Source organism: Sminthopsis crassicaudata, chromosome 2 (assembly GCF_048593235.1).
Source record: "Sminthopsis crassicaudata isolate SCR6 chromosome 2, ASM4859323v1, whole genome shotgun sequence".
Classification (NCBI taxonomy): domain Eukaryota; kingdom Metazoa; phylum Chordata; class Mammalia; order Dasyuromorphia; family Dasyuridae; genus Sminthopsis; species Sminthopsis crassicaudata.
Genome location: NC_133618.1, coordinates 41731943 through 41754210, shown reverse-complemented (window position 1 = coordinate 41754210; position 22268 = coordinate 41731943). Strand labels below are relative to the sequence as shown.

The 22268-nt window shown below is 40.2% G+C and overlaps 1 pseudogene; it reads left to right on the top strand.

Moving 5' to 3' along the window:
* Positions 1–8: 8 nt before the first annotated feature.
* Positions 9–22268, top strand: part of LOC141554247 (ATP-dependent RNA helicase DDX19B-like) — a 40640-nt pseudogene continuing 18380 nt past the window's right edge.

Below are 22268 nucleotides of genomic sequence, written 5' to 3'. Positions count from 1 at the left end.
CCCTCGAGAAAGGGCCCAAACTTAGGGCATGCAGGGGAGCCCCAGAGAGAAGGGGGAGCCGGGTCGGGAGCAGGAGCACGCCCGGCCCGGGAGGCAGCAAGGGACGAGGCCCCGAGGCTGGAGGTACCGCTCGGGCTGCCGCAAAGTAGGATTGATGCAGGGAGCCCAGAGCAGCGAGGCTGGACCGCAGCAAGTGACCACGTGGGGACAGTGGGCCGGAGTGCAGGAGAGGGTTCTTCGAGGAGCCATGGCTGAAAATGCTGAATCACTTAGGAGAGAGGTGAGGGCTGGGTGCGGAGCGGCCGGAGTCATCCCCAGGGGAGAAGTGAGGCTCCCGGACGGGTTCTGGGGGAGGGGGCCTGTGGCTCCAGAGGCAGAGTGGGGACAAGAATGGCGAAAGCTGCGGAGAGAAGAGGCCAATCTTGGGCATCAAGGGACCCTGGCCTCTTGCAGGCCGCTCTGGGAGAGCGGGTGGAGCTGGTCATTGTGCTAGGAGGCCTTGGAGTTGGGGAAGCCAAGAAACTAGGAGGTGCCTCGGCCTACGGACACCCAGCAAACATTAGGGACTGCCTTGTGCCAGGCTGGGACTCAGAGCCGGGAATGCAGAGGAGGTTGTAATTGAGGGAAACTTGAGTTATCTGCAATATACATAGGGAATAAACCCAGGAGGGAGGGCTGGGGAAGGAGGAGCCTCCTTTGGGAGAGAGAGGACTGCTGACTTGAGTATTGAAGGGAGTTCTGTGTTGTGGTGCGGAAAAGATAAAGTAAAGGAGGATATTGATTTATTAAGCAATTCATGCAGTTGCGTCACAGATCTGTACCAGACCGCTTCCACTTCGGGCTGGGTCCCAAGTGAAGGGGGAGACAGACTTTGATACATAGAAACAAGTTATTAAATAAGACCAATGAATTAAAAGGAAACAGTTAACCAAACACAATATTAGTAATCTGATTCCTCATTGGAGGATGGGTTAGAGACCTTCTCTGTTGGGAGAGGGAGTCCAAACCTGAAATCAGAAAAATGTGGTCCTACCCTAGGTGTCTGTAAAACACTCAGAGGAACCTGGAAACAATAACTGATCAATACTGCCTCGGTTTTCAGATAAAGACACTGGTCACTTGAGATGTATACTTATAAGAAAATTCACATCAGTCTTTGGATCTGACCAGAAACTGAGGTCTTTAGTAAAGGGGAAAGGACCAAAATGACATCACCACGTTAGAATCAGGTTACAGTCTGACGATGGCTGCCCACAGAACTTTGGGAGAGGAGTCTCTAAATAGTCACATTCTTTGTTTCTTCTGCTTTGCTCATAGAGCACAGCACTTTTCCCTAATGAGGATGTGTCATGCTGGGAGGTCTTGTGCCAGAATGCCCCGTGTCCGGTAGTCAGTTCTAAAGTTCTTTAGAGAGGCCTTTGAGAGCATCTTTGGCTTTTTTTGACCACTGAGTGAATGCTTAACATAATTCTGTGAGTTCTTCATCAGTAGTCTTTTAGGCAAGCAAGAGTTCAAACGGCACGGCTGGTCCATCAGAGCTGCCTCTGCAATAGGGTTCGGATGTTTGGCAGTTCAGCTTAGGAAAGGACCTTGGTGTCCAGTACCTCATCTTGACAGACAATCTTTATAATCCTTTAGTACGATTCAAACGGAAGCTATTCAGTTTCGTGACTCGGCCAGACAAGTAGATAGACCGTGCAGGTTTCAGAGGCATGCAGCAACGAGAGCAGCACACTGGCTCTAGACCTTCAGTTTATTAGTCAATTCCACTTTGCTCCCCCACATTTTCTTTTACAATCTCCCAAACACGGAGTTAAGTCTGGTGCTTCGTGCGTCAGTCTCATTGTCAGTATACACTTCTCTGGAGAGTGTGCTGCCAAATTAAGTGAGCTTATCCACAGAACTCAGAACTTCCCTATTTGGTGTAACCAATGGTTTTACATGTGGTGGGCATGGTGCTGGCTGGTGGAGCGCCTGATAGTGTTAGGTAAAAAAGAACACAAGCAGTAGAGAATTGATTCATACTCTGTTACATCTCAGCTTCAGAGATTGAAGTGAATGCATGATCATCTGCAAACAAAAAATCAAGCACTCTCCATTTTAGTTTTGGTTGTAGTCTCTTCAAATAAAATAATTTATCATCAACGCAGTAGCTGACATTGATGCCATGTTCATCCTTATTGAAGGCATTTAACAGCATGACTGAAAATATGCTAAACAGAAAGTATTAGAGCAATCACACAGCTTTGTTTCACTCCACTGGTGACTGGGAAAGCTTGAGAGCATCATCCATTATCCAGAACCTGGGCGAGCAAGCTGTCATACAAAACTTGTGAACTTCTCCAGACAACCAGATTTTGACAATTTTCCAAAAGCCCTTGATACTGATAGATCAAAGGTCTTAGAGTGACAGATGATGTATGCAGACTTCTGTTCTACTCCTGAAATTTCTCTTGGAATTGTTGGCCAGCAAACACCATGGACCATTCCTTGGTCCTTTCTGCAGCAGGTAGATGATCATCTTCCAGGGGAAGGATCAGTTTATTAAAGAGGAGTCTGGCAAGAATCTTGCCAGGAATCACTGAGACACCCCTGTGATTGCCACAGGCCAGTGTTTCCTTTACTTTTATGCAGATGGATAGTAAAGGCATCTTTGAAATCCTGGGCACAATCACCTGTTACCATATAACCCAGAGCATTTCAGGTGGCTTTCGTTTTAGCAATGGATCTTCCACCATGTAAATATTCTGGGTGATTCTAAGGGTAGAAATCAGGTAGAAGTGGTCCAGGCTTCCTAGTCATTCAGTTAGGTTCAAACAATGCAACTGAGTTTCCACAATTCAATGTTTTTTCATAAGACAAAAATTGGACTAGACTCACAATTGAAAAGACAAACTGATCTAGCTCCAGAGTTGCATGACCTCAGTCCCCAGAACCATTTGTTTGAATGCTCTTAGTTCCCCCAGCCTGCTCTCCCTGTGGATCATATCCATATGCCACATTTAGAAGGTTTTTCATATATTCATATGTGTAAGTCAAGCTATGTAAAACTACTGAGAGAGCTAACGATGGTCTAATTTTGAGAAAGGAAATTTATATAAAAAGAAAACTTAAAACCTAGTGAAACAAAAAGCCAAAGCAATGACTTTCATCAATATTAAAATCAAGTCTCTTTTATTCTAATAACTCATTCCCAATGTCCATTTAATCAGCACATTTTGTCTGGAGTCCCAATTGAATCAGGAAGTTATCTGGTCCTTGGATAACTTCTCTTGGACACAGGGAAATGGACCTCATTCCCAGGGCAGCTCTGCTTCTCTGGTTCCTAAACATCTGTAAGATACCTAAAAGTTTACCTTGTTAGGAAAACAGATTATTACATGCATGAAGTATCTAAGTAACAAAACAAATTAGTATATCACAAATTTAAAGGAGTCTATTAAGTCTTATTTATAGAATTCATAGAATCCTAAAACAGCTAAAAAAGACTTGATAAGTCATCTTGGCCTCTCACTTCAGGAAATCAATGTGAAGTGAAGAGATAAAGGAAGGCTCTGTGGAGGAACTGAGAATAAATTTTTCCCTTAAATTGAAACTTTAAATGTAAATTGAAGAATGGTGGGATTTGCATAGGAATTTAGTAGTCTGGCTGGAGGAGAAAGTTCTTGTTGAATTAAATTTAGAATCTAAGTTTAGAAAAGTAGTCTTGAAGGGAAACTGAAAGGCCTCAGTAGCCAGTCTTTTTTCTGCCAGTGTTTCTAGGAGCAGATGATTCATCAGAAGCTAAATCAGAAGGACAGGTTCTTTGATCACTCACTTTCACTTGGCAGCCCCTTAGATCATTTCATACATGGTTCATAAGAGCTGAGGGGGGGGTGCAGATTCCCAGAGGTCATCATTGTCTTATTCAGGGGTATCAAACCCACCTAGAAATGGATCCCTTGAAGCTGCATGTGGACTTAGAAAATCCCAAATGAACACAGTCCATTTAAAATTTTAAATTTTTGTTCAAGTTTAATTTGTTTCTGTAGCACTTAGGAGGGGCTCCATTTGGCAGTGAGTTTGGACACCTCAATTTTAAAGATGAGGAAATTGAGGCCTAAATGAAGATTAGGTGATAAGATCATAGAGCTAGTAAGAAACAAAACCTGGATTCAGACTCACCTAAAGGAAAAAAAATTGCTTGTGAAACGTTAGAAAATTAATAGGAATTATAACTAAATTTAATGTTGATTAATCTGTTATGAATTGATTTAGGGTGATATGGTCTACCTTACTCATTGACCTTGCACATGTGTATGTTATCACTAAAAATAGTTTGACAGTGAGAGACTGGTTGGAACATACAGTGGCTTTCTTTTAGGGAAGATGATTCTGGTCAATTAAACTGGCAGATCTTTTCATGCTGATTCTTTTTAAAAAAATTATTATTATAGCTTTTTATTTACCAGATATATGCATGGGTAATTTTTCAACATTGACAATTGCAAAACCTTTTGTTCCAACTTTCCCCTCCTTCCCCCCACACCTTTCCCCCGATTGCACGTGGACCAATACATGTTAAATATGTTAAAATATAAATTAAATACAAAAATATATACATGTCCATACAGTTGTTTTGATGTACAAAAAGAATCGGATTTTGAAATAGTGTACAATTAGCCTGTGAAGGAAATAAAAAATGCAGGTGGACAAAAATAGAGGAATTGGGAATTCTATGTAGTGGTTCACACTCATTTCCCTGAGTTCTTTTGCTGGGTGTAGCTGGTTCAGTTCACTACTGTTCTATTGGAACTGGTTTGAATCATCTCATTGTTGGAGATGACCATGTCCATAAGAATTGATCATCATATAGTATTGTTGTTGAAGTATATAATGATCTCCTTGTCCTGCTCATTTCACTCAGCATCAGTTCATGTAAGTCTCTCCAGGCCTTTCTGAAATCATCCTCATGCCGATTCTTATTAGCTTCACTTAGAGAGGAGAACAGTTCTGGACTCCAGCTCTCCTTTCCTGCTTGTTCTTTCCCAGCCCTTTGAAATGTGTCCTAGAGCTGACCAGGCCTTGTTTAAGACTTTGTGGGCAGTTGATGTCATAGTATTGCCTAAGCTCATGATCCAGGTCTCAGAAGAAAGGTTCTCTCTCTTCTGCCTCACGAGCAGGATAGGGGATACTCCCCTTTTTGAGGTGCCCAGCTTGGAAGGCTTGTGTTAAGGGATCACCTCTCAGGCTGGACTGACAGCTAAAATAGGAGCAGTCTGTTCCCTAACTGCTTTAAGGAAGGCTTCCGAGGACCTCAAAGTAGGGCCCCTCAGGGATGGCAAGGGGTGCTTGGTAGCCTAGTCCTATGATGACTCCAGCTTCCAGGTGTTTAGATGTGTGGTTGACACCACCTCAGAGATGCCTGGGGGAGAAGGAATCTACAGCTCTGGGGAGCAGGGTGGGGATGGCCTTTGGGGTCTGACTGGGCTCTGCCACCCATGGGCCTTTCTTGCTCCCCCAGGTCGGAGGCTGGCCAAGTCTCCTCAAGATGTCTACCCCCTCAAGGACCAGCTGTTTTTGAGGGTCCTTCCCTGGTCCTGATTGGCTGTCCCAGTCCATCCATCTTCTCCCCGGCCAATAACAGCCTCCTCCACAACTGGGTCCTACCCAGGGTGGCAGTTGGAGCTGCTGTAACTGCCGCTGCCCAGGGGGGAGCTGTGGAGGCCATGGCCGGCAGGAATGGCCGAGCCCGGGGCCGTGCCCTGGGCCTCTTCTCTCTGGCCCTGCCTGTGGGAGACGTAAGTGTTGTTGGGGGTTGGGGGAGACTTATGTTGGGGGGAGATGGAGCAGGAAGAGGAGGCCCCAGGCCTGTGATTAGTCCATTCAGGCAGTTCCCCCCCCCCCCCCAGGCCCAGTCAGCTTCTCAGACAAGGAAGGAAGAGGAATTTGAACTTGGATTTGGCTACCAAGTTGTTTAGTGCCCCAAATTGCAACAGTGGGGAATAAGGAATATCTCATCCTTAATTCTGACATCTCCAGGGCATTTGGAGATTGTGAAACTGAGTTAAGGTGAAATCACAGTTTAGTAATTACAGGACCTGAGTTTAAAAGGAATTAAAAAGAACCAAAAAAAATTTGAACCCAGTGAGGGAAAGAATAAGGAAATAAGAGGTTTCCCCCTCTTCTTTTTCTTCTTCTTCTTTTTTTTTTTTTTTTTTTGGCTGAGGCAATTGGGGTTAAGTGACTTGCCCAGGGTCACACAGCTAGGAAGTGTTTAGTGACTGAGTCCAAATTTGAACTCAGGGCCTCCTGAATTCAGGGTTGGTGCTCTATCCACCTAGCTGCCCCAGGCTCCCCATCTTCTGAGGCTGAGTAGTGGAAGGGCTATTTATTCTTCTTCTCTTTTGGTGAATCTGAAACCTTTTGGTAGTTGGAGTGTTTTAAAGTGGGGTTGAAGAAGGAAGGAAGAATTGGAAAGAAATTATTGCTTTTCAGTTTTTACTTCCATCAGAATGAAACTGCACTGTAACAAGAGATTTCATTAGGTACCAGAGAAAAACATTTGTTGTGCAGATTTTGCTAACATAGGGAATAAAAATAATGTAACATTCCCCTCCCCCTCCCCCATTTGCCACAAAGAATTGTGGTGTTTTAAGGTACCTAAGGGGTCATCCAGATCTACTTTTTCACTATACAGATAAGGAAATGGAAGCCCAGAGAGATTGAGACGTCCATAGAAGCCAGAGCTCAGATCTGAGTGAGCCAAGTTTCCTATAACTCCAAATGCAGAGCTAAGGAATTTGCACTCAAGTCCTTTAATTCCAAATTCAGTGAGAGTTGTTTGCAACTGTGTTAACTCCCAGTAACATGGGAAGTTTTAGAAGGTTGGTATTTTGATTCTATAAAAAGTGTTAGTATATATTAAAAAATTGTAACCTCCTTTCAGACTTTTTTTGTTGTTCAATCCTGCTCCCTGTGATCCCATTTGGGATTTTCTTGGCAGAGATACTAGCGTGGTTGGTTTTGCCATTTCCTTTTTCCAGCTCATTTTACAGGTGAATGAACTGAGGGTTTTAACTGGGATTAAATGGTCTTACCTTGTAATAGCTAATCTTTAAGAAAATAACATTTTTAAAAAAAATTATGAACCTTAAGCACTGAATAAAATGAGCATTGCTATAGTCCCATTAAAGTGGAAGATAATGTACATGAAATCAGAAATCTCTGTTTTGGTACAATTTTTCTTTTTAAGTATATAGGGTAGCCTAAAGGTTTTAGTGACGGTTTAAACTTTAATCTTTAACTTCAAAAGCATAAATGCTACAAGTTATGAAAAATCAGTTGAAAGTTAAATATTTAAATTTCTGTTATACTTTTGTAAATTTTGAATAAGCTTTAATGAGACAAGGCAATAATTTTGTTGTTTTTTTGGTAAGTTAGTAGCATTTCTACTTCAGAAATTATTAAGTTTAAAGCTTCATTTTTGGGAAATATGTATATTAAATTCAAGATGTAACTTTCAAAAGCTGCCCTACTCTACTTTTGACTTTCCATTTGTGCATTAAAAAACTTTTAATTCTTCCCATTTCTTTCCTCCCTTCCCTTCTTTCTTCCTTCCCTTCCTCTCTCCCTCTTTCCCTCTCCTCCCTCCCCTCCCTCCCTTCCCCCCTTGTCCCCTCCTCTCCCTCCCTTCCTCCCTCCCCTCCCTCCCTTCCTCCCTCCCTCCCCTCCCTCCTTCCCTCCCTCCCCTCCCTCCTCTCCCTCCCTCCCCTCCCTCCTCTCTCTCCCCTCCCCTCCCTCCTCTCTCTCCCCTCCCCTCCCTCCTCTCCCTCCTCTCCCTCCTCTCCCTCCCCTCCCCTCCCTCCCCTCCCTCCTTCCCTTCCCTCCCTCCCTTCCTCCCTCCTTTCCCTCCCTCCCCTCCCTCCCTCCCTTCCCTCCCTCCCTTCCTCCCTCCTTTCCCTCCCTCCCCTCCCTCCCCTCCCTCCCTCCCTTCCCTCCCTCCCTTCCTCCCTCCTTTCCCTCCCTCCCCTCCCTCCCCTCCCTCCCCTCCCTCCTTCCCTTCCCTCCCTCCCTTCCTCCCTCCTTTTCCTCCCTCCCCTCCCTCCTTTCCCTCCTCTCCCTCCCCTCCCTCCTTCCCTTCCCTCCCTCCCTCCCTCCCTCCCTCCCCTCCCTCCCTCCCTCCCCTCCTTCCCTCCCTCCCTCCCTTCCTTCCTTCCTTCCTTCCTTCCTTCCTTCCTTCCTTCCTTCCTTCCTTCCTTCCTTCCTTCCTTCCTTCCTTCCTTCCTTCCTTCCTTCCTATTCTAGCCATAGATCCTTCTCTTCCTACACTCTCATTGGAAAAAAGTGATTGTAACAAAAAATATACATAGTCAAGCAAAACATTCCCAATGTTCAAAAAACTTTTATTATGAGTCTTGAGTACCGTCACCTTTCTGTTGGAAGGTGAGTAGCATATTTCATCATCAGTCCTCTGGAATCATGTTTAATCATTACAAAGTTCAGAGTTCTTAAATCTGATTTTCTATTCAGCTCTGATCTTTATTATGATGATGATGATGATGGATGATGATGATGATGATGATGAATGCTTGAAAATCCTCTATTTCATTGAATAGTTCATCTTTTCTCCTGAAGGATTATAATTCGATGTGTAGGTGATTCTTGGTTGTAATCCTAGCTCCATTGCTCTCCTGGAACACCATGTTATCGTGACTGTGACTCCATTATACTTGAATTGTTTCATTCTGGATGTTTTTGCAATATTTTCTCCTTGACCTGAAAGTATCAGAAATTGGCTGTGATATTTGGGGGAGTTTTCATCTTGGGATCTCAGAAAAATTTTTTTTAAAGAAAAATGGAAGGAGCCAAAAATCTGTAAAACTGATCAATAAATCAGAAATAGTTCTTTGTAGTATCACAACTTTCACTTTTGATTATACTGATTGTTATTTACATTTACAGTATTGCTGTCCCAGTATGTATTGTTTACTTTATGTCTCTTCATTTTGTATCGATGTTCACATAAATCTTTTTTTTTTTTTTTTAATTTTATAATTATAACTTTTTTTTGACAGTACATTGCAGGGGTAATTTTTTTTTTTTTTTTACAACATTATCCCTTGCACTCACTTCTGTTCCTATTTTTCCCTTCCTTCCCTTCACCCCCTCCCCTAGATGCAGATAGTCTTATACATGTTAAATGTGTTATAGTATATCCTAGATACAATATATGTATGCAGAACCGAATTTCTTGTTGCACAGGAAGAATTGGATTCAGAAGGTAAAAATAACCTGGGAAGAAAAACAAAAAATGCAAACAGTTTACACTCATTTCCCAGTGTTCCTTCTCTGGGTGTAGCTTATTCTGTCCATCATTGATCAATTGGAACTGAATTAGATCATCTCTTTCTCGAAGATATCCACTTCCATCAGAATACATCCTCATACAGTATCGTTGTTGAAGTGCATAATGATCTCCTGGTTCTGCTCATTTCACTTATCATCAGTTCATGTAAGTCTCTCCAGGCCTCTCTATATTCATCCTATTGGCCATTTCTTACAGAACAATAATAATATTCCATAACATTCATATACCATAATTTACCCAACTCTTCTCCAATTGATGGGCATCCATTCAGTTTCCAGTTTCTAGCCATTACAAAAAGGGCTGCCACAAACATTTTGGCATATACAGGTCACATAAATGTATTCCAAGATTTTTCTGAAAACTCCCTTTCATCATGTCTCTTGATGCAATAATATTCAAATATAATTTATTTGCCCGTTCAACAATTAGTTTTCAGTTCTTTGCTATATTCAAAAGGGCTTCTGTAAACATTTTTATATATACTAGTTCCTTTTTCTTTTCCTTGATATCTTTGAAATATGTGCCTAGTGGTGGCATCTATAGGGAGCTATAAGCAATTCATTGACTTCTGAAGCATAGTTTCTTTTTTTTTTTTTTTTTTAACATGTTCAAAATTTATTTTCTTTGGCTATGCATATTTGGTAACAAATTTTCTTCTTTTTAGGGAGTAAAAAAGATGGGAGCAAAAGAAAATTTATTGCTTGTTATTTGAAAACAACTAGTTAAAAAAACATTAAAATAATTTTATGGCTTTCCATTGCTTTAAGGAAAAGGCAAGATTAAATTAACATGCATGCAAATGGCTTAAAAATAAAGTTTTCAATTCTTTTTGAAAGAGAGAGAAATGATTGATACTTATCTTTTTTTTTCTAATTTCCTAATCTTTTTTTTTTAATTTTTATTTTATTTTATAATTATAACATTTTTTTGACAGTACATATGCATGGGTAATTTTTTACAACATTATCCCTTGCACTTACTTCTTTTTTTTTTTTTTTTAATTTTTTATTTTATTTTATAATTATAACATTTTTTGACAGTACATATGCATGGGTAATTTTTTACAACATTATCCCTTGCACTTACTTCTATTCAGATTTTTTCCCTTCCTCCCCCAACCCCCTCCCCCAGATGGCAAGCAGTCTTATATATGTTAAATATATTACAGTATAATTTAGATACAATATATGTGTGTAGAACCGAATTTTTTGTTGCACAGGAAGAATTGGATTCAGAAGGTAAAAATAACAGTTTACATTCATTTCCCAGTGTTCCTTTTCTGGATGTAGCTGGTTCTGTCCATCATTAATCAATTGGAATTGGATTAGTTCTTCTCTATGTTGAAGAAATCCACTTCCATCAGCATACATCCTCGTACAGTATCATTGTTGAAGTGTATAATGATCTTCTGGTTCTGCTCGTTTCACTCAGCATCAGTTGATGTAAATCTTTCCAAGCCTCTCTGTATTTCTCCTGTTGGTCATTTCTTATAGAACAATAATATTCCATAACATTCATATACCATAGTTTACCCAACCATTCTCCAATTGATGGACATCCATTCATCTTCCAGCTTCTAGCCACTATGAAAAGGGCTGCCACAAACATTTTGGCACATACAGGACCCTTTCCCTTCTCTAGTAGTTCCTTGGGGTATAAGCCCAGTAGTAGTATGGCTGGGTCAAAGGGTATGCACATTTTGATAACTTTTTGGGCATAATTCCAGATTGCTCTCCAGAATGGTTGGATTCTTTCACAACTCCACCAACAATGCATCAGTGTCCCAGTTTTCCCACAGCCCCTCCAACATTCATCATTATTTGTTCCTGTCATCTTAGCCAATCTGACAGGTATGTAATGATATCTCAGAGTTGTCTTAATTTGCATTTCTCTGATCAATAGTGATTTGGAACACTCTTTCATATGAGTGGAAATAGTTTTAATTTCATCATCTGAAAATTGTCTGTTCATATCCTTTGACCATTTATCAATTGGAGAATGGCTTGATTTCTTATAAATTAAAGTCAATTCTCTGTATATTTTGGAGATGAGGTCTTTATCAGAACCTTTAACTGTAAAAATGTTTTCCCAATTTGTTACTTCCCTTCTAATCTTGTTTGCATTAGTTTTGTTTGTGCAGAAACTTTTTAATTTGGTGTAATCAAAATGTTCTATTTTGTGATCAATAATGGTCTCTAGTTCTCCCTTGGACACAAACTCCTTCCTCCTCCACAAGTCTGAGAGGTAAACCATCCCATGTTCCTCCAATTTATTTATGATTTCGTTCTTTATGCCTAAATCTTGGACCCATTTTGATCTAATCTTAGTATGTGGTGTTAAATGTGGGTCCATGCCTAGTTTCTGCCATACTAATTTCCAGTTTTCCCAGCAGTTTTTGTCAAATAATGAATTCTTATCCCAAAAGTTGGGATCTTTGGGTTTGTCAAAGATTAGATTGCTATTTTTATTCACTATCTTGTCCTGTGAACCTAACCTATGCCACTGATCAACTAGTCTATTTCTTAGCCAATACCAAATGGTTTTGGTGACTGTTGCTTTATAATATAGCTTTAAATCAGGTACACTTAGACCACCTTCCTCTGACTTTTTTTTCATTAGTTCCCTTGCAATTCTCGACCTTTTATTCTTCCATATGAATTTTGTTGTTATTTTTTCTAGGTCATTAAAATAGTTTCTTGGGAGTCTGATTGGCATAGCACTAAATAAATAGATTAGTTTGGGGAGTATTGTCATCTTTATTATATTCGCTTGGCCTATCCAAGAACATTGAATGTCTTTCCAATTATTTAAATCTGACTTTATTTTTGTGCCTTGCACTTACTTCTATTCAGATTTTTTCCCTTCCTCCCCCAACCCCCTCCCCCAGATGGCAAGCAGTCTTATATATGTTAAATATATTACAGTATATTCTAGATACAATATATGTGTGTAGAACCGAATTTTTTGTTGCACAGGAAGAATTGGATTCAGAAGGTAAAAATAACAGTTTACATTCATTTCCCAGTGTTCCTTTTCTGGATGTAGCTGGTTCTGTCCATCATTAATCAATTGGAATTGGATTAGCTCTTCTCTATGTTGAAGAAATCCACTTCCATCAGCATACATCCTCGTACAGTATCATTGTTGAAGTGTATAATGATCTTCTGGTTCTGCTCGTTTCACTCAGCATCAGTTGATGTAAGTCTCTCCAAGCCTCTCTGTATTTCTCCTGTTGGTCATTTCTTATAGAACAATAATATTCCATAACATTCATATACCATAGTTTACCCAACCATTCTCCAATTGATGGACATCCGTTCATCTTCCAGCTTCTAGCCACTATGAAAAGGGCTGCCACAAACATTTTGGCACATACAGGACCCTTTCCCTTCTTTAGTAGTTCCTTGGGGTATAAGCCCAGTAGTAGTATGGCTGGGTCAAAGGGTATGCACATTTTGATAACTTTTTGGGCATAATTCCAGATTGCTCTCCAGAATGGTTGGATTCTTTCACAACTCCACCAACAATGCATCAGTGTCCCAGTTTTCCCACAGCCCCTCCAACATTCATCGTTATTTGTTCCTGTCATCTTAGCCAATCTGACAGGTGTGTAATGATACCTCAGAGTTGTCTTAATTTGCATTTCTCTGATCAATAGTGATTTGGAACACTCTTTCATATGAGTGGAAATAGTTTTAATTTCATCATCTGAAAATTGTCTGTTCATATCCTTTGACCATTTATCAATTGGAGAATGGCTTGATTTCTTATAAATTAAAGTCAATTCTCTGTATATTTTGGAGATGAGGCCTTTATCAGAACCTTTAACTGTAAAATTTTTTTCCCAATTTGTTACTTCCCTTCTAATCTTGCTTGCATTAGTTTTGTTTGTGCAGAAACTTTTTAATTTGGTGTAATCAAAATGTTCTATTTTGTGATCAATAATGGTCTCTAGTTCTCCCTTAGACACAAACTCCTTCCTCCTCCACAAGTCTGAGAGGTAAACCATCCCATGTTCCTCCAATTTATTTATGATTTCGTTCTTTATGCCTAAATCTTGGACCCATTTTGATCTAATCTTAGTATGTGGTGTTAAATGTGGGTCCATGCCTAGTTTCTGCCATACTAATTTCCAGTTTTCCCAGCAGTTTTTGTCAAATAATGAATTCTTATCCCAAAATTTGGGATCTTTGGGTTTGTCAAAGATTAGATTGCTATTTTTATTCACTATCTTGCCCTGTGAACCTAACCTATGCCACTGATCAACTAGTCTATTTCTTAGCCAATACCAAATGGTTTTGGTGACTGTTGCATTAATTTCAGTTCTTTTAAAAAAAAAATTCGACCTACTTGACTCTTACAGATGAGGAAACTGAGGCTTAGAAGAGCAGTTTGTATGTACGCGTCATTGCCAGATTTGAGGTGGAACCAAATTGCCTCGACTTATCGGTCCTTCTTTAATAGTGATTTGGGACTCCTTTGTCGGAAAACTGCGGATTTCCTCTCCTCCGTATGGATCCGCTGGAGGAGGCGGGCCGGGGGCGGGCCGCGGGAGGGGCTCTGGAGTGACCGGGGCGGGGTTGAGCGCCCCGGAAAGGAAGCCGTGGCCTCTGGTCCAGCCCAGCTTCTAAGCGACGCTCCGGCCTCCGCCGCTCGGCCTTGGCTCATGGGGTCCTCCGTTCCCGCCGCGGATCCTTGCAGCCCGAGCCACCGGCCCGGAGCCATGGCCACTGACTCGTGGGCCCTGGCGGTGGACGAGCAGGAGGCGGCCGCCGAGTCGGTGAGCTGGCCCTACAGTCACGGAGCCCGGGCTCCGGGAGAGCGGGGGGAGCGGGCCGGGAGGCGGCGGGAGGCCGGAGCTCTCGAAATCGCGCAGTGTCCTTTGTCTGCTCGCGTTCTGCATCTGCCGGAACAGGCGCTGACTGCGGGCAGGCGCGGTCGGGATCTGCTGGGTCCTGCCGGGCTCCGTCCGTCGCCTCCGGCCGGACGCGAGCGGCGCGGGAGCGGGAATGGCCGGGGGAGCCCAGGCCTGGGCTCTCGGAGGCGCTGCCCGTCCGCCCGCCCGGACCCAGGGGGCGGCCTCCGGCGCTGCGGCGGCTGTTCTCCAGGGCCCGTCCCCTCCTTTAGGGTGTTTGAGGACAGGCCCCGACTCGTTTTGGTTTTTGTTCTCCCTGCCTGGGAGGTGCTGGGTAAACACTTGTGGATTGTTTGATTTCGTTCCCTTTATGGGTATCGGAGCGTTCCCTCTGTGCCCACGGATGCACTAAAACCCCTCTCCTTTACCCCTCCCAACCTCTTTTTGGACAAATGTTTGTCATTGGTTATAAGTGGTTGTAAGTCCCTGATTTAGGACCAATTCGCATGTAATTTGAAAAGCATTTTTATGATAACATAACAGTACCTTTGGGACTGACAAACCATCATCTATTATTTAACACTGTAATATCTGCTTTATAAGATACTTTTGATTTTGCAGGCTTTAGTGGAAGGAGAGCCGTGTAAAGGAGCAGTGTTGGTTGAGGATAGTTCCGGTTGGGTGGGCATGCTAAGGACCCGAGGTGTTTAAGAATATGTACGTTCTAAGGCTAAGGAGAGCTATGGTTTAGAAAAAGCTGGCCAGGTGGGTGTTTAAGGTTGCCACTCTTTCATTTTTGGCAAAGACCAGCATCATACTGCCTTTCCTCTTCCGGAAAGTTCCAGAGAATTAATGCTAAAGGTTCCTTTAGTAGTTGTTTTTTATAAAGAAGGAAAATACAGATCTTCACTGATCTCTGAATTTTAGGATTTCTTAAGTGCCTGGATAAAGGCCAATTGAAAGTTTGTAGTTGTGAGAATAGTGCTTTGGTAGGTTTCAAATTGTTCTTTGGGTTTGCTGGTTAATTTCCAGAGGTAGAAAATGTTTCCAGGGAGATATGTAACATTTAGTTCTTTTCCTTTGGTCAAAGTAAAGAGAGTTGTAGGAGGGTAACTTGTGCTTCTTTCATTCTTATGTTCTTTGAATTCAGTACATTATCCTTAGTGATGGAAAATAAGAGTTGGAAATTAAAGGAATTAGGGAAGGAGTTGAAGGGTTTGCTTTATGGGTCTGTGAGAATGTGTTTTACATGTTCTAATCTAAGCTAAGTTCCATAGAACCAGGTGGGCAGTCTATGGTTGGGTTGTGCTGGGATCTACAAAATGCTAGAAATTTTATTTTATTTATTCGTATATATTTACCTGAAAATTATATTCTAATTGTTATAACTTGGTGTAAGTTTTTGTTGTTTTTAATAGGAAGGATAATATATTAAATAGCATATCTTCTATTGAAAAGACTGATAAAAAGTTTTATTATTGGCATTGGGAAGTCAGCCTTTGCTATACATGAATAAAAAGACTGAATTCCTTAGTGGCAAGGTCCCAACAGAGAAATATAAAGTCTTGTTAAGGAAATAGATGAGGCAGATAAAGAGGTAATGCTGAAAGAGAATATTATTTCAGTGAGCAGAGGTTTCCATGGTAGGATGGCATGACATGGCAGATCCTCTGCAAGGACCCAAGTTGCTGTTTTTATAAGGAAATCTGAGACAGAAGTTTCAATCAAATGAGATTCCCTCAGTGCTGTCATTGCCCCCAGTCCTAGATGAGACCCCTTACTGGGAGTGGTTATGAGCCAACAGTAGGGGTCAATAGAAATTGATGTCTGGCTAAATGAGATTACTTCTACTAGACCCACCAAGATAAACCATTTTATCTTGGTTCCTTGGGGCAGGTCTCACAGAGAGGCAGGGTTCAAGGAGAATTTCTCCTTGAAGGAGTTTTCAGAGCATTTCGGGGTAACCCAGTTTCAGGCTCCCCTCATCAACATGACTTCCCTTGTAGATTTTATTCTAACAGATACCTGGAAGTGCTATTATTGTCTTTTTCCTTTGTTAGGGTTAGGATCTTCTCCTTGCGTAACTGATCAACAGATGCAATTATTTTCTTGCCTTTCCTTCAGACCTAACTTTTCATAAGTATTGAAAATACCTACTAGCTCCTTTTTTTTTTTTTTTTTTGGCTGAGGCAGTTGGGGTTAAGTGACTTGCCCAGGGTCACACAACTGAGAATTAAGTGTTTGAGGCTAGACTTGAACTCAGATCATCCGGAATTCAGGGCTGGGTGCTCTTAAAAATTATTAAAAATCATTAACCTTGGCTTGTTCTGGAGAGTGATTTAAATATTACTTAATCCTTTTAACTTTTAAAAATACTTACTTTAGAGTAAAAATGGTGCTATGTTAGAGTCTTTTTAATTCTTTAAAAGCTTTACCTTCTTTCAGATTCAGCTTCCTATAGGAAGCCTTTCTTGACCCTCGTACTTTTTAAACTCAGATTATCTATACTATTTAACTTGATCTGTTTACTTACAATAGACCCTAGTAGAAGAGAAGCTCCTCCAGGGCTGGGATTCTTGTTGTTTTTATATTTATGCCCCTGGTGTGCCTCACAGTGCCTGTTGACCTATCCCTTTCCTTTTTTTTTTTTTTTTTTTCTGGCTTCCAAGATCTTTTCATTCTTTTTATTTTTTACTTTTTTTAAAAAGCTTTTTATTTTCAAAACAGATGCATGGATAATTTGTAAAAATTGACCCTTGCATAGCCTTGTGTTTCAGATTTTCCCCTCCTTCCCCATCCTCTCCCTTAGGTGTCAAGCAATCCAGTATATATTATACATATTAAAATATATGTTAAATCCAATGTGTGTAAACATACTTATTCTCTTGCTGCACAAGAAAAATCAGATTAAAAAGGAAAGTAAATAAGTAAGAAAACAAAATTCAGGTGAACAACAAAAAGAGTGAGGATGTTATGTTCCCACAGTCCTCTCTCTGGGTATAGATGGCTCTCTTCATCACTGAACAATTGGAACTGATTTGAATCATCTCATTGTTGAAGAGAGCCATGTCCATCAGAATTGATCATTAGATAGTCTTGTCGTTGCCATATATAATGATCTCCTGGTTCTGCTCATATCACTTAGCATCAGATCCTGTACAATTACATCATTACAGTATACTGAATGTGTGTGAACTAGAAAACCATTACATCACTATGCTAAGTACTAGGTATATATGTGAGTTAGAGAATCATCATCTCATCAATTCCACTGAGTCCATAACTGAACTTATTTTTTTCTCAGATTCCTCTCCTTTTCCTAACTTTCCTATTACATTCAAGAGCACCACCATCTTCCCAGTCACTAAGGCTCATGATTTAGGTGTTATCAACTCCTCACTCTCTTCTCTTTTTCTTTTTTCTTCCTTCCTTCCTTCCTTCCTTCCTTCCTTCCTTCCTTCCTTCCTTCCTTCCTTCCTTCCTTCCTTCCTTCCTTCCTTCCTTCCTTCCTTCCTTCCTTCCTTCCTTCCTTCCTTCCTTCCTTCCTTCCTTCCTTCCTTCCTTCCTTCCTTCCTTCCTTCCTTCCTTCCTTCCTTCCTTCCTTCCTTCCTTCCTTCCTTCCTTCCTTCCTTCCTTCCTTCCTTCCTTCCTTCCTTCCTTCCTTCCTTCCTTCCTCCCTCCCTCCCTCCCTCCCTCCCTCCCTCCCTCCCTCCCTCCCTCTCTCCCTCTCTCTCTCTCTCTCTCTCTCTTTCTTTCTTTTTGCTACTGCTGTTTATTGTTAAATTTTGTCATTACAGCTTTATATTTACAAGATATATATGTAATTTTTCAGCATTGACAATTGCAAAACCTTTTGTTCCAACTTTTCCCCTCCTTCCCCCCCCCCCATGGCAGGTTGACCAATACATGTTAAATATGTTAAAGTATAAGTTAAATACAATATATGTATACATGTCCAAACAGTTATTTTGCTGTACAAAAAGAATTGGACTTGGAAATAGTGTACAATTAGCCTGTGAAGGAAATCAAAAATGCAGGCAGACAAAAATAGAGGGATTGGGAATTCTATGTAGAGGTTCATAGTCATCTCCCAGAGTTCTTTCGCTGGGTGTAGCTGGTTCAGTTCATTACTGCTCTATTGGAACTGATTTGGTTCATCTCATTGTTGAAGATGGCCACATCCATCAAACTCGATCATCATATAGTATTGTTGTTGAAGTATACACTGATCTCCTGTCCTGCTCATTTCACTCGGCTTACTTCTCATTTTCAATCAGTTGCTAAGTCCTGTTGATGTTTCCTTGGTGACATCTTCTAGTGTAATCTCCCTTCTCTCCTCTGATATTGTTACAACCCTGGTACAGACCTTTATCACCTCAAACTTGGTACAATAGCCTACTGATTGGTCTCTCTACTTCAGGTCTTTTCCTCATGCCAGTCCATTCCCCTCAGTGGTCAAATTGATCTTCCCAAAGTTCAGCTCTGACCATGCCATGACTTCATCTAGTGTACTGTATAGTGGCTTCCTAGTGATTAGAAAACCAAATATAAAATACTCAGTTTTTTTCTTTTAAAGTTCCTGATAATACAGGCCCTTCAGCTTTTCAAGTCTTTGTATACCTTCTTTTTACATGTTATTTCTTGCTTATTCATTTCACAATATACTCCCTGTTGGGATTCAGTGCATTTTCAGTGGGCTATTCCCTATGTGGGAATTTTTCTCTCTCCTCATTTCTCTTTTCCTATGGTCCCAGCTAAAATTTCACCTTCTGCAGTAAATCCTTTCCTTGTGTTCCTAGTTCCAGTTGACGCTGTATACATATCTGTTTGTACATAGTTGTTTGCATATTGTCTCTCCCATTAGATTGTAGGTTCCTTAAGGTCAAAGACTTTTTTTTTTTTTTTTTTTTTTTTTTTTTTTTTTTTTTTTAGGTTAAACGTGCTATTTTTTGAAAAAAATTCCATATACTCATTCTGCTCAAGAAAAATCAGATCAAAAGATGAAAGAAGAAAAAACATTAGGAAAAAACAACAACCAATAACAAAAGTGAAAATACTATGCTTTGATCCACATTCAGTCTCTATAGTTCTTTCTCTGGCTGTAGATGACACTTTGCATTACAAGAATTGCCTTGAAATCACTTCATTGTTGAAAAGAGCCAAGTAATACATACAATGTTAGGCACTAGGGATAACAAAGTGGCAGTCACTTCCCTCTTTTCCAGTTTATCATGGAAAGCTAAAACATGTTGATAGTGAAATAGAAGATATATTCAAAGCAGTTTTAGAGGTGAGAAGACTTAACTGAGAGTCAGGAGAAACTTCTTCTAGGAGCTGGCCCTTAAAGTCATATTTTTAAAGGAGATAGAAGATTCTGAGAGAGAAGGAGGAGAGAGAGCATTCCAGGCAAAATAGGGAAGATTGTGTCCAGGGAAGAGCAGGTAGGTCATTTTTTGGCAAGATCAGACAAGTGAGGGGAAATCACAGTGCTCAGGCTGGAGCCAGACTGTGAAGAGCTTTATGTGCTAAATGGGGGAGGTTGAGTTGGGTTGGATTTTGTTTATCCAAGAGTCACTGTAACCTCTTGTAGGGTCTGACATAGTTAGATTTGTGCTTTTGATAATTTGGTGTTTGAATGTCCTGTTGGGCTTTGGGGACCATTCACTGGACTGCAGGAGTTGTATTCATTATTTTGTAGAATCATCTATACCAGTTTCATGAGTTAAATGATATTTAGGTAATCTTAATAACAATATATTTGATATTTTACATATTACAAATATTTACATATATTAAAATTTTTTGGACTGTTGTCACCTCCTTTGGGATGGGATGGGGATGGGGAGGAATTTTAATTTGGCAGCAATTTGAGAGGTAGATTAGATATGGGAGAGATTGGCTAAAGGGAGACCAGTTAGATAATTGAAAAACAAAGAGTGTCTGAATCATAATGTTTATGCTATATGAAGGCATATGTTTTAAGAGATGTTGAGAGAGAGAATGGACAAAACTTGACCACTGATTGGATATGAGGGGTGAGTGAGAATGAAGAGTTAAGGATGATTCCTATGTGAACCTGGACAATGGAATACACTCAAAAGAAACTGGGAAATTAGGGTTAAAGGTAGCTATATACATTTGGGAGTTGGCACAGTTGAGATAATAATTCAGCTCATGGGGAGGCTTCTGTGAAAGGAGATTCTCTTCAAATGGAAGAGAATACAGCCTGATGTTGTAACTGATATTTTCTCATTATAAGAGAAGTGATTTCAGAACAATTGGAAAATTCATGAATTATAGTCCTGTTTAGGGAGCATTAGTCAAAAAAAGTTTTTGAGTTTGGATTGTCAAAAATAATTTTTCATTCTATTAACTTGTTTAACCTCCAATTTTTAAACAAAGAAGTTGCCCTAAGTAGAACAATTACCTTTGATATATTTGGGGGTTTAATGGTTTCTGTCTCAGAGCTAAAAATATTTAGGTGGATAATGGTTCTGATATGTTTTTCTTTTGTTTTCTCCTGTAGTTGAGCAACTTACATCTGAAAGAAGACAGAGTCAAACCAGATACCAATGGTGAGTAATCTTGTAATATAAACGAGCTAAAAATGAAGTGTAGTTTCCTTCATGGTTTTTCTCAGATCTTATAGCAATCATACATAGTTTGTATTAACATAGCAATTGATAATTAACTCTTGGGTGTAGGATATGTTTTTGAATAACAATTTTTTTTCTTTTTTGTCTAATTCTTCAGGTACTATTGTAAAATCCAATGAAAATGTAGAAAAGACAGATGAAGAGGAGAAAGGTAACTAATTTTAGAGAAAGAATAAAAGTACTCTAAGAATTAATTTCTTAAATTTAAAATAAAGAATTGGACTTATTTGTAAGGCTTCATTTTAACACATAATAATATGAATCACAGGATAGATAAAGAAGTCCTAGACTTTTAATATATTAAAGAGATTGTGCTAATGATCTGTATTTGAAGTGATCTTTAGCATCAAATATTTACCGAATCTTTGACTTTGCCCTGTCAAGCCTTGGATGAAATTATGAAATTATTGCCTAGGTCCACTACAGAAGTGTGTTATATAATCTCAACTGGGCCCTCATTGTAATAAAAAATCCTTTTATAGCTCCCTAATTGATTAATTATTCCACTTATCTCATTGAATTTTTAAATTTTCTCATTCCAAACCACCACTTCCTCTTCCCTTAAGGCTGATAATCTTGTTTCACAAGAGGCCATTCAGAGAGAGCTATCAGTCTTCTTGTCCTAAGATTCTTGAGTATCCAGATGCCTTCTGTTACTAGAACAGGACTCCTCCTTCCCTTCTGTCTCACATGAAGAGCGAGGGCTCTTCTCTTTGCCAGGAGAAGTTCCTGCGCCTGCTCAGGAGATCCCAGTGCATCCGGCCTTCTCTGTCATCTTTCTTTGACTAGTCCTGAGGGTTTTCCTGTGTCCTGGCTGCTTCTCTGTTACCTATACACATGCCCTTCTGTAGCACTTGAAAACCTCTTTTGGTATGTCCTCTCCATTAGCTGTCCTCCTATAGCTCTTCTTCCTTTTCTCTCCCTCTTTTCCTAACTATATAACACATCCCTACTTCCTAGTAACACAGGCTTTTAACCTCTAGGTCATCCTTTTATGTCTTGATTGAGTGCATATTTCCTGATCCCTTTTAATTGTAGTGAGTGTCTTTCCTCTCTTGATTAATTTACTCTTTGTGTGTTGTTTGTACTTGACTGTTTAACTCTTTGAGAATAGGGACCTTCTTTTGCCTTTCATTGTTTTATTAGCACTTATGTATTTGCCACATAATAAAAAATTAATAAATCCTTTTTGACTGACTGGTAGGATACTAGACATTTTAAAAAATATTCCCCCAATAAAGAAGTTAAGTTAAAAGTATCATAGAAAAAATTGTCCTGAAAGACGAGGTAAGGGTAGACAAGACATCATTGCATCATCTGAATTTTACTTGTTCTTTGTAAGTTTTATATTATAGTAGATGGAGTTTGTAGGGAAGACAAAGGAAAGAATAGATAATATGGATGGAGG